Consider the following 10,030-nt stretch of genomic DNA (forward strand, 5'->3'; position numbering starts at 1 on the left):
AAACAAAATCAGCTCATGCTTGCAAAGCCTGGCATCAGTGAAGGATGTGGTAGTGATGATATGATCAATTTCTTCATGATGGTGGCTTCATGGCTTGAGAAAATGGCTCCCAACTGTGAACCTTCCCTTTGTTACATATTTTACATTAAAAACAAAAACAAAAACAAAACAAAACACCTGAGGCCTGAGAGACTCTTGGTAATGGAGGTTATTTGTGCATTGTCTGTATGTTGGTGAGGTGATTGGGGGAACACTAACCTCTGCACTGACGCCATCATGCAACACATTGGTTGGTGGGAAACAGTCGATTCCCAGATTTATACAATGACTAAGCTTCACACAGCTCACACATCTGAGCTGTGGGGCCGATTAAAAATAATTAAAAGCAGACATATGCAAAACACTGATTACTGAGCTATTCATAGCCTCAGGAACATTCTCTATGGCTAACCAAGGCTTGGTTAAAAAAAAAAAAAAAGGCAATGGCCACAGTCGCCAAACTATGGAAAGAACCAAGATGCCCTTCAACGGATGAATGGATAAGGAAGATGTGGTCCATATACACTATGGAGTATTATGCCTCCATCAGAAAGGACGAATATCCAACTTTTGTAGCAACATGGACGGGACTGGAAGAGATTATGCTGAGTGAAATCAGTCAAGCAGAGAGAGTCAATTATCATATGGTTTCACTCATTTGTGGAGCATAACCAATAGCATGGAGGACAAGGGGCGTTAGAGAGTAGTAGGGAATTTGGGTAAATTGGAAGGGGAGGTGAACCATGAGAGACTATGGACTCTGAAAAACAGTCTGAGGGGTTTGAAGTGGCGGGGGGGTGGGAGGTCGGGGTACCAGGTGGTGGGTATTATAGAGGGCACAGCTTGCATGGAGCACTGGATGTGGTGAAAAAATAATGAATACTGTTTTTCTGAAAATAAATAATTTGGGAAAAAAAAAAGAGTATTTTCCATTTTGTTTTAAAAGAAGCTGGCTTCTTTTAAGCAGTGAAACTGCTTTTTATGAAGCCAGAATTACCAGAATTACTAGTTTGGATCCCCAAACCAGTAAACCATGCATACAAAACACAAATATTATAATGGGGAGAACTCATTCCAAAATTTTTCTTAGAGATTTCAGAAGCAGAATTATTTCTCCAGAAAATAGACTTTGGCAAGATCACAGAAGGCATTGCACAGTAGGCCCACAAAGTTTTATGCCAGCATTCATCCTGCAAACGTTGCAGAGAACGTTGCATTATTATGGACGGCTCTGCCAATTTCTGAAACTACAAATGTGAGTGAGACATTTTATCCAGTCTAGTGGGATTTAGAAACAACACATCAGTGGAAACAGAGTAGTACTCTAGTGGAAGCATTTAAATTGTTGGTCCAAAGCCAATTTATAAGGTTTAGGGTTAATTTTTGATGCTTGGCTTTTAATAAATGACCAAGAATTACTGAAAATATCCTAAATTCCTGCTCATTTAAAAACTCCAATCTTTAATGTCTGGGTAAAATGTGTGATAATTGGTTTACAGTAACTTCAAAGCCATCTGAGACCTAGATCTCCATCCCGCTTCCCTCCCTGAATGGTGGTAGTGCTGCTGATGGACCAAATGGGATATGAAAAAATAGAATACAGCCTGATCTTACTGTGGAGAATAAACAACTTCCAGTAGTTTTAACTGGATGCTAAATACACAAAGCTAATTATTTTCCTGAACTGGTGTCCTTCAGAGATTAAATTGTAGTCTATTTCCTGCCCACTCACTGTTGTGTCAAGAATTCTCCAAGCAATGCAATCTAAGAACAGCAACCTGGTAGAGAGTACTCCTGCCATACTGGTCCTTGAATATCTTTTGGGGGGGACTTGAATTATGTTGCTAATTATTTCAAGTGTCCACTTCCCTTTGCTGGCGTCAGCCTGCAGAATGTATGGTTCTTTCCTCTAACATCTCAGTGGGTGTTTTTGAGAGAAGGAAACACTCATTTGTGGAAGACAGAGATGAAATGTATATACTATGAGAAGGGACAGTTATCCAGCCTTTATCATAACCAGGAGCTGCCTGAGCTGGGCTTCCCTCTGTTCCGGTTTATTTCCTGGAGGTGCTGACAGAGATGAGACCCCAACTAGACTCATTAAAGTTAGTCTTTTGGTCTCTGTATTAGATTGCTTCTCCAAATATAATGGCTAGCAAGAGATCAGACAGTTCTTTGAAAGTTTAGAAGAAAGCAAACTACCCAGACTTCCACCTCAGAGAGAGGCCTCAGTCTATTCCCCTCTGGGTGGCGCAGAGCACACAGACTCCCCCTCTGCCAACTTCCACTGGCATATTACAGTCCCAGCCACAGTCTTAGGGGTCATAGGAGCTCCAACTTGTCTCTGCACCACAGTGCTACTGAAACTGTAAGCAATATTCGTCTAGGGAAACTGCTTTTTATGAAGCCAGAATTACCAGAATTACTAGTTTGGATCCCCAAACCAGTAAAAGACCCCAACAAAGAGAATTTCTGGCCAATACCCCGATGGGTATAGATGCTGAGATTCTCAACAGGATCACAATAGGATCCGACAGTACATTGAGAGGAGTAAGCACCACGAACAGGTGGGATTTATCCCTGGGATACAGGGGTGGTTCGACATTTGGAAATCAATCATTATGATAGAACAAATCAATAAGAGAAGAGAGGAAAACAAGCTGGACCTCTCAATTGATGCAGAAATAGCATTTGACAAAATCCAGGATCCGTTTCTAATTAAAACCATTCAGAGTATAGGGATAGAGGGAACATTCCTAAACTTCATCAAATCTATGTATGAAAAACCCAAAACAAATCTCATTTTCAGTGGGGAAAAGTTGACAGCCTTCCCTTTGAGATCAGGAACATGAAAGGACGCCCACTCTCACAACTACTGTTCAACATAGTGTTAAATGTCCTAGCAACAGCAATCAGAAAACAAAAAGAAATAAAATGTATTCAAATTGGCAAAGAATAAGTCAAACTCTCTCTTTTGGCAAATGACATGATACTTTATATGGAAAACTGAGACTATTAGAACTCATACAGCAAATCAGCAATGTGCAGGATACAAAACCAATGTACAGGGGTGCCTGGGTGGCTCAGTGGGTTAAAACCTCTGCCTTCAGCTCAGGTCATCATCCCAGGGGCCTGGGATCGAGCCCCACAATTGTGATGAGGATCCCATGAAATTATGTCAGTGAAAATGCTTGAAAACATAATGAGGATGAAAACATAGTGGAAAACATAATGAGAGTGAATTTATTCACATACTTAAATTAATGTACATCTTATCCTAAAAGTAACACAGAGCCAGCCCCAAGGTTTCAGTTCTACCACTAACAGAGAGCAAAGCATAAATTTAATATAGCCACTGGGCTATGTATGCTGTTAAGTTTTGATTTTTCTGGTAACGAGAGAAAAATAAAATCGAGTGTTAAGTTCCCAGTGAACATTATGGTAAGGGGTAAGGAAGAGTTTCTTGTTTATGATGTATTTCACTTGACATTTATTTCTCTAAGAGTATATCCCAAGGTAATCTCATACTACAAAGCTAGTGAGGGCATTTCTGTTCATGCAATTCTACAGTGAACATCTAGTGCTGGTTGTTGGAAGCTTTTTTTTTTTTTCTTCTTTTAGTTTTTGAGAAAAGCTTGTTAATATGTATGCACACTATACATGAAAGCCCAGAACAGAGAGTGATTCTGAAGATAAATAAAACTCACCTTTTCCATGATTTTGACCAGTCTTTGTTGAGAAAGAGCACCTAGACACATAGACACATTTTATTATGCAAACTGTTTCCTTAATGTCTGTATGTCATTTGATGCATGATGTTAAAAGATTTTTATTTATCTTTTTTACAGTTTTGATTTTCATTCCAGTTAGCTAACTTGAGATTATATTATTTTCAGGTGCAAAATATGATGACTAAAGTCACTGTATTGAAAAGAAGGAGACATTAAAAGCACTTTAAATTTAGCTCTTTAGGCTATATTAACAGGTAAAATAATTATGCTATTTTCCTTCTTGGGATTTAACCCCTTGCCTAGACCACCAACCCACTTCCAGAACATCCCTGGTGCCAGTCCCTATGTAGAAATTCTCTTAGGGTCGGTCTCCCACTGATGATTTCCAGGGCACGCCAGTAATGTCGGAACAGCCTGGCAGCCCCTGGGAGCAGTAGGATGGTACTGAGGGCCTGCCTGGGAGACTTGACAGTGGCGGGGTGGGAAGCAGCAGCGGGGAGGGGAGGAAGAAACCAGAGGGGTGAAGTGAAGCAGCAAGGGCAATGGGGGGAGCAGCAGGGAAACAACGTCACTGGGTCACAGTCACGGTGGCATTGGGGAGTTGCAGTGGGGTGGCAGTGGCGTTGGCAGGGCACAGTGGGTCAGCAGCAGAGTGGGCGGTGTAAAGTAGGACAGTACTGGTGTGGGAGTTAATGGTGGGGGGCGGGCAGGACCAGCAGGGAGGCGATCTCATGGTACTGGGGCAAGGCAGCAGCAGCAGGGCAACCAAGGAAGGGGCAGTTGCCTTGTAATCACTGGCAGTAGCACCAGGCCAGCGGGTGGTGGGGTGGGGAGGAGGGCGGAGTCAGGGTGGCAAGAAGGGGCGATGTGGAGAGTAGTTGGGGAGGGCTGCAGTGGCGATGGGGGGATGTGCAGCTAGACAGCAAGACCCTGAGGTGTGGTAGCTGTGGGGGTGGGGTGTGGCAACGGGAATCAAGGGCAACTCAGTGGGGCAATGGGGCCATCATGGCATGGGGTAGTAAGTGGGGCCATGGGGCGGCCCAAGCAGGAGGAGGTGGAAGCCAGATGATGACCCTATGGTAGGGGAGAGGGACCCATGGGGGAGGGACCAGAGGTCACCAGAGGCAGGTGAAGGGACAGCCGGGCAGAGTGGCACAGGAAGCGGTGGAGGGTCCGTGATGTGGGAGCTGTGTGACAGACAAGTGGGGAAGCCCTGCAGTGACTGTCAGGGGTGGGTGGAATCTAGGCAGCAACAACCAGGAGTGGGGTGGGACCAGCCCGGAGGTAGCAGCTCAGCAGCAGTAGCAGCGGGGCAGGCGTGGTGGGTGGGCCCAGAGTGCACGTCATGGGAGCGGGGCAGCAGCAGTTAGGCAAGCATGGTGGGCGCGCTCAAAATGCATATCACAGGGGCAGGGCGGCAACAGTTAGGAGGGCATGGTGGCCAGGCCCACAGTGTACGTCATGGGGGCGAGGCAGCAGCAGTTAGGAGGGCGTGGTGGGCGGGCCCAGAATTCACGTCATGGGGGCGGGGCAGCAACAGTTAAGTGAGCGTGGTGGGCGGGCCCATTGTGCACGTCATGGGGGCGGCCACCGAAGCACGGCAGAGACCGGGGGCACAGGGCAGCAGAAGAGCAGCGGCAGCTGAGGTAAAGCGGGCAGTGTGAGGGGCACAGCAGGGTGGCAGGGGTGTATGTGGCGGTAGCAATGTGAGCTGTGTGGGGAGGGGGGCAGATATTCAGGGTGGAAGTAATGTGGTAATGAACCTGGCAGCGGGGAGGCAACGGAGCAGGGGGAGGGGGAAGCCGTTAGGCAGTCGTGGTGTGTGTGGGGAGGTGGGACCAGCCGGGCGTCAGCGGAATGTCAAGGTCATGGCACGGTGGGTGGGGCTGCATGGGCCTGAGTTGTTGGCAGCCAGGAGACAACACTGAGGAAGGGGGATGGGATCACAGGGAAGGGAGCAGGGATCACCAGAAGCAGGGATGGGGGCAGGCAGTAGTGGCCCTGGGAGGAGTGGGAGCTGTGTGGCACCTGTGGAGGATGGGTGGAATCTAGGCAGCCGCAGAAGTGGTGAGAAGGTGGGAGCAGGCCCAGGCAGCAGTGCAGCAGCATTAGGATGGCATGGTGGGTGGGCCCATGGTTCACGTCAAGGGGGCAGGGCAACAGCAGCAGGGACGGCGTGGCTGGGTGGGCCCATCTTGCATGTCAAGGGGGCGTGGCGGCTAAAGTTAGGCAGGTGTGGTGAGCGTGTGTATTGTGCACATCAAGGGGGTGGGGCAGCAGCCGTGGGGTGGGTGTGGTGGGCGGGGCCATCGTTCAGGTCAAGGGGGAGGGGCAGCATCAGTTAGGAGGTTGTTGGTGGGTGGGTCCGTCGTGCACGTCAAGGGGGCAGGGCATCAAACTTAGGAGGATGTGGTGGGCGGGCCCATCCTGCAGGTCAAGGAGGTGGGGCAGCAACAGTTAGGAGGGCGTGGTTGCCGGGCCCATCGTGCACATCAATGATTTGGGGTAGCAGTAGTTAGGAGGGTGGGGTGTGCGGGTCCATAATACATATCAAGGGGACGGGCAACATCGGTGGGGCAGGCATGGGTGGCGGGCCCTTTGTGCACGTCATGGGGACGGGGTAGCAGCAGTTAGGCAGGCGTGGAGGGCGGGCCCTTTTTGCACATCAAGGGGGCGGGGCACCGAAGCACAGTAGAGGCTGGGACACAGGGCAACAGTGGAGAGACAGCAGCAGTGGTGAAGAGGGTTGTGTGTGGGGTATAGCAGGTGGTAAGGGTACCTGTGGGGGTCAGCAAGATGGTTGCAGCATGAGGGGGCAGGGGAACGGGCGTGCGATGCAGTAATATGGGTGGCAGCAGCGAGACAATGGAGTACAGGGAGGGGGAAGAAGATACTCGTTCGTGGTGCGTGGAGGGGAGGGACCATCCTGGCATCAGCGGGGCGTCAGTGTCATGGTGTGGTGGGCAAGGCTGCCAAGCTCCATGCAGGAGAGGAGGTGGCAGAGAGGGTAGAACACTCAGGGGGTGGGGTCAGCGGGAGAGGGAGTGGGGATGTCACCAGGCAGCACTGGTACAGGGAGGGGAAGCTTCTCGTGGTAAGGGGAAGCTGCGTGGCACCTGAGTGGGGCAGCCCTGTGGCACCTGTGGGGGGATGGAATATAGGCGTCAGGGCAACGTAGGGAGTGTGGGACCAGACCTGAGGCAGCAGCACAACAACAGCATGACTGGCTTACTGGGCCTGCTCATAGTACCTGCCAACAAGGTGGGGCAGCGAAGCACAGCAGAGGTCATGGGCACAGGACAGAGGTGGCGCAGCAGTAAGGGGGCCTAGGGGGGCACAGCAGGGTGGCAAGGGTGCATTTTTGGGCGCAGAAAGTTGGTAGCAGTGCGGGGGTTGGTGGACGTGCTGGGCAGCCACTCGCTTGGCAGACAGGAGGCATTGGAATGGGGGAGGGGAGTAGCTAAGCGGTAGTACCGCTTGGGCCTGGGCAGAACTAGCTGGTTATAAGCGGGACACCAATATTATGGTGTGGTGGGTCAGGCAGCGAGCAAGGGCCTGGCTTTGCTGGGCCTGGTGCATGTCTACAGGGAGGGACCACTGATAGCAGAAGCAGCGGGGACCCAGGACAGAGCGGACAGGCAATGGTGGTTGTAAGTGGGGGCACTTTGAACGGCGGTGCAGCATGGTGGGAGCGGCTCATGTTGTGGGGGCAGCCTGATGGTTCCTGTGCGGGGAAGGTGGAGTAGGATTTGTGGGACGGCAGCAGCATGGGAACTGTTAGCTGTTGTGGGACAAAGGGGTAATGCTGTGGAGTAGCAGGGTGGAGGGTGGCAGTGCTGGTGGCAGCGGCCTGTCAGCAATGGGAGTGGAAGGGACAGAGGCAGGTGTGTGGGGCGCAGCAGGGTGCCAGTGGGGGGATGGCACAGTGGGGTGGCCGTGGTACTGGGTGTGGGGAACAGCCAGGCAGCAGAAGCACAGATGGGGGGGCAGTGATTTGGTAGCAGCGCTATCAAATGCTTTTTCTGCATATATTGAGATGGTTCTATGATGCTGATCCTTCGTTTTGTAAATGCGGCACATTAGTTTGATTTGTGGGACGATTTTTATGTCTATGTCCATGAAAGATACTAGTCTGACATTTTCTTGGGGCACATTGGGAGGTTTCCATAAGGGCCATTTTGCCCTGATAAAATGAGGCGGGGAGCTTTCCTTCCTCTTGTTCTTCTGGAATTTTGAGAAGGATTGGTATTCATTTTTTTTCCTGTGGATGATTCATAGAATTCACCAGTGAAACCATGGGGTCCTGGACTTTTGCTTGTTGGAAGTTTTTGGTTTCTTATTTAATCTCCCTTCTAGTCATTGGTTTGTTCAGAATTTCTGTTTTTTCAAGATTCAGTCTTGGCAGGTTTTATGTTTCTGGGAATGTATCCTTTTCTTTTGGATTATCCATCTTGTTGGGGTGTAATTGTTCATAGGACTTTCTTATGAGCCTTTGCATATCCGTGGTATCAGGGAACAACTCTTTCATTTCTGATGATGAGTCCTCTTTCTTTTTGTTAGCTTGAATCTGGCTGAGACTCTGTCAGCTTTGTTCTTTTCAAAGACCGAGCTCTTTGCTGATCTGTTGTTCTTTTTTTTAATCTTTCTGTTGTCTTTTTAGTCTATATTTCACTTATTTCAGTTCTGATGTGTTCCTTCCTTTGTTCTACTAACTTTGGACTTCATTTGTTCTTTTTCTGTTTCCTCGAGGTATCACGTTAGGTTGTTTATTTGAGATGTTTCTTGTTTCTTGAGTTAGGCCTGTATCATTATAAACTTCCTTCTTAGGACCACTTTTTTATAAGTTAGCTCTAAGGGGTGCCTGTGTGGCTCATTCTGTTAGGCATTGGACTTTGGCTCAGGTCATGAATTTAGGGTCCTGGAATTGAGTACTGCGTCAGCTCTCTGGTCAGCATGGGGAACCACTTCTTCCCTCTTCTACTGCCTGCCGCTCCTTCCACTTAGCTCATTCTCTCTCTCTCTCTCTCTGGGTCAAATAAATAAATGACATCTTAAAAAAATTAAAGTGATCTCTATGCCCAGCGTGGGGTTGAAACTCAAAACTGCAAGATCAAGAGTCACAGCCCTCCATTGACTAATTGGTTACTCCATTTTAGAATCAGTTTTACTGCATTCCATAACTTTTCTTTGATTGTATTATTTTTTCATTTGCATCAAAGTATTTCTGTGATCCTATTTCAGTTTGCCCATGAATTCATTTGGTTGTTCAGTAGCATGTTGTTTAGTCTTTGTTTCTATGAATTTCCAGTTTTCTTCTTGTAATTGATTTCTAGTTCTATACCACTGTGTTTGGAAAAGATGGTCGATTTGGTTTCACTCATCATTTGGGAAAATCTTAAGCTGGAGTTTATTGACTTGTCTTGTGGCCTCACATATGACCTATGGTGGAGAACGTTCTAGGTTCACTTGAGAGGGGTGCATTCCATGTGCTGCTTTTGGATGGAGGGTTGTGTGTGTGTCTGTCAAGTCCATCTAAGTAACGGGTTTTCTGAGGCTGATGTTTCCTTTGTGATCTTCTGTCTGGATGGTGTATCATTGAGAGAAGAGTTAGGTATTAAAGTTTCTGTGGTATTTGGGCTGATTGCTTCTCTTAGGTCTGTTCATATATGCTCTACATATTTAGTTGCTCCACTGCCGGGTGGGTAAATATTTATAATTATTGCATCATCTTACTGCATTGATTCCATTATCAGTTTCTAGTGCCCTTCACTGTCTCTTGTTACAGTGTTTGGATTTCTTCTTTTCTTCCTCCATTGGACTGAAAATCAGAAGATCATCTGTTAGCTCTGAATTCATGAGCAAAGCACAGCCCTGCTCTAAGTCTGGTTTTCTTTATTTTCCTATATAAATAAACACAATAAATTCTTCTCCCAAGATGATATCCTGACTCCAATAAGAAAGTATGTATAGCAGAGAGAGTCAATTATCATATGGTTTCACTTATTTGTGAAGCATAACAAACAGCATGGAGGACAAGGGGCATTAGAGAGGAGTAAGGAATTTGGGTAAATTGGAAGGGGAGGTGAACCATGAGAGACTATGGACTCTGAAAAACAATCTGAGGGGTTTGAAGTGGCGGGGGGGGTGGGAGGTTGGGGTACCAGGTGGTGGGTATTATACAGGGCACGGCTTGCATGGAGCACTGAGGGTGGTGAAAAAATAATGAATAATGTTTTTCTGAAAATAAATAAATTGCAAAA

Source organism: Neovison vison, chromosome 3 (assembly GCF_020171115.1).
Source record: "Neovison vison isolate M4711 chromosome 3, ASM_NN_V1, whole genome shotgun sequence".
NCBI classification, from domain to species: domain Eukaryota; kingdom Metazoa; phylum Chordata; class Mammalia; order Carnivora; family Mustelidae; genus Neogale; species Neogale vison.